The 3,286-nt window shown below is 38.7% G+C and overlaps 1 pseudogene; it reads right to left on the minus strand.

The window, feature by feature from the left end:
* Positions 1-2,081: 2,081 nt before the first annotated feature.
* Positions 2,082-2,636, minus strand: LOC117724709 (large ribosomal subunit protein eL19 pseudogene; annotated as a pseudogene).
* Positions 2,637-3,286: the final 650 nt, after the last annotated feature.

The raw sequence follows: 3,286 nt of genomic DNA on the forward strand, positions 1-3,286 counted from the left end.
GGGGTCTCTAACAGCCTGTGTCCTTTAATGACTAAGAGTTTCAGAGCTCACCTCAGCCCTCCCTTAAATTGGGCAACTATGTAAATGAGGAATATAATCTTCAGATGCCTTTGGCCACGGAAATAAGTTACCCTGTCACCTTAATAATCCAAGTTAGAATGCCACAGTTAGAAATCTTCAGAAGAAAAGCATTGCCCTTGCCTTTTGCTTTTAATCGCTATTAAAATTATCCCAATCCTCTTCATTTTTTCTATTATTGTATTTTGTTTGCATTGTTATGTATTGTCTCTGTCTAGCAGTCTCCTTTTGATTTGAGCTATTCTTTGCAGACAAAGCAACTTGCAATAGTTTAGTAAGGGCATGTCCATGTGTACCTTTGCTTTGCCTGGGTAGCAAACCATTGCAGTCCTCACTCTCAGATGCTTGCTGTTTATTTCACTGATTCTTTGAAAAGACCTTCATGTATTTTTCTTACCGTTCGTGGAACTCTGGATGGGGGCCATACTTGATTAATCACACCAATTTACCCGAGTCTGTTAGATCCATTTGTCTTTGATTTTACCTTCTTGCCACAAAGTTATATTCTAAACCTTATATTATTTTCTTGATCATATATTCAAAGTTGAACTGTTATTCCCAGGTCTCTAATTGCTGGGTTTCTTCCATCCCTACTTTTCACACATAGTAACAAAACCTGGAAAATTTCAGTAAGTTGCTCTGTATGTTGCATGACTCTGTTTTCTGGTCTATCTCTCTGTCTATCTCACAAACATCACAGGATGTAGGTATGAGTGACTATCATTTATAACGTATTCTCATGTCATTAAAATATTTTTTAAGGTGGTCATTCTCAACCTTCCTAATGCTGTGACCCTTTAATATGGTTCATAGTGTTGAACCCCAACCATAACAGCATTTTCATTGTTACTTCATAAGTGAAATTTACAACTGTAATGATTCATAATGTAAATATCTGTGTTTTCCAATGGTCTTAGCCAACCCCTGTGTAAGGCTGAGAACAGCTGTTCTAAGCCATCATACCCACGTATGTCACAGACTAATTGAAGACTTGAAAGAACGTGGCTTCACTGGCTTTTAGATCTTAAAACTGTTTTATTTATGATAAACAGGTTCTTCAGGGTCATTTCAGTGTAAAGATTTATCGAGGAGGGGTTGGTAACATTCTGACCAATGATAAGACCCACTGAATCTTAGACATTAAGAAAAATAGCATGTAAATTGCACTTAAAATAAGAGGCAAAAATAAATGGTGGGCTATTTTCTCGTCTGCTGTGTACTGTTCTGTCTTTACTACAAAAAGGTAACCTCTACTTTTGACTTATTGATTTCAAGCATGATTTTTAAAATGGTATTCCTGATTATAGAAGCAGAACATGCTTACTGTAGATATTTAGAAATGTGGAATTACAGAAAACCCCAAAGGAAGCAACAAAATCATTAGCAACTACCCTACTCAGGGAAACCCCTCGTTATCAGTTTGCTTTATAGCCTTCCCACCCGTGCCTGCAATAGACCTCTGGGAACTTAGAAGGCTGTGAGAGCTGACTTCATTATTGTCAACACATAGTGATTATCTTTCATGTCACTGAAACATTATTTTAAGGTAAAGTATCCAAACATATGGGTGGATAGAATCTACTTCATCTCCTATTGCTCCACATTAGCTGGTTGCCAGTTCTTTGCCATCCTATCAGTGCTACAGCGACATCCTAACATAAAAACCAGTTAATAACTCACAGTTATTTCCCTGAAGTGAAAGCCTAGGACAGGCTAGGAAGGGCATGAGTAATTCATAGTTTCCAAACCTCCGATATCATGCCGTACAAACTTCCAGCCAGACTGTTCCAGTTTTGCAGAACCAATAACAATGTGCTAAAGAGCTTACTTGTCTGTAACTTTATTAAGACAAATTATTATTTAAAGGCTTGTTTTATTTCAATGACTGATCCATGTGAGGCCACAGCCTCTATGTTCAGACAAGAGGAAAGCTTTAGTCTCTTCCTCCTTGGACAGAGTCTTGATGATGTCCTTCTTGACCTGAGGTCATTCTCCCAGCACTTTCATGCTTCCTTAATCTTAGACATGCAAGCCTCAGCCTGGTCAGTCAGGAACTTCTTACAGGCCTTTTCTGCCTTCAGCTTGTGGTTGTGTTCCATGAGAATCTGCTTGTTTTTTTTTGAATACATTTAATCTTTAAGTACAGGCTGTGATACCTACGGTGGTCATTCTTCTTAGATTAACAATATTGTCTGAGAAGCCATCAGAGTTCATACTCTTCTCATCCAGGTTATCTTCTCTGGCATTCAAGCATGAACAGTACCCTTTTGCTTCCCCATGCCCGATGGCTTATGCTTTCAACCAACCATAGTGGGAATGGTCACTCACAAGCTCCAGAATGATCAGTGCATCTTTGATCAGCTTCCATATCTGCTGACAGTAATTGGCATTGTCAATTTCATTAGTCTCATCGAGGTACAATCAGACCTTCCTTCTACCACAGAGGAGAAAACTACAGGAAATCCTCTTCTGAAGCCTGAGCACACTTGTGGCTGCAGACACATGCATGAGCAGGGAAACTTTATGGGTAAGGGCGTTTTGCTGCAGTTGTCTTGATGACTGCAGATTCATAATCAAGAATAAGAGACATAGAAGACTTCAGAGCCAACTTCCCTCAGTCTCTCCCCAAAGAAACAGTTCAGATAAGAAGCCTTTGAACAGAGTTCTTAAAAATTGTGATAAGGATGCTGAAGTCTAGCTCTTCATAATTGATGGGCTTTCGAGGGGATCAGGTCAGGGTGTAGACAGACAAAGATAACCTCACTCAGTTATCTTTAACATTCTGGCCACTGAAAGTTTGATCATGCCCCAGTGAGTATATGGACAATACAAATTAGACATGGTGTGTTTTTACTTCTTTTTGTGGGGAAGGACACAGGGTTGGGAGGGTGGACCTGGAATGAATAAGAAGATAATAAAATCAGGGTGTATAAAATTCCCAAATAATCAATAAAAATGTGTTGGGAAAAAGACAGATTATTTCATATGTATTTATTTAATGAGTTCACCTCATTAACCTCTATTCAACCAACATTAAATGAAGAAGAGTTAGGTAATAAAGCAATACACCATTAGAGTTTCCAAAAATGTATAAAATTCCTACATGGACATGGTAGTACACACTTATAATCCTGGGACTGAGAGACTGACGCAGAAAAGTCTGCCATGAACACAAGGCCAGCCTGAGCTACATACTGAGATTTTATCT

This window comes from Arvicanthis niloticus, chromosome 20 (genome assembly GCF_011762505.2).
Source record: "Arvicanthis niloticus isolate mArvNil1 chromosome 20, mArvNil1.pat.X, whole genome shotgun sequence".
Lineage (NCBI taxonomy): Eukaryota > Metazoa > Chordata > Mammalia > Rodentia > Muridae > Arvicanthis > Arvicanthis niloticus.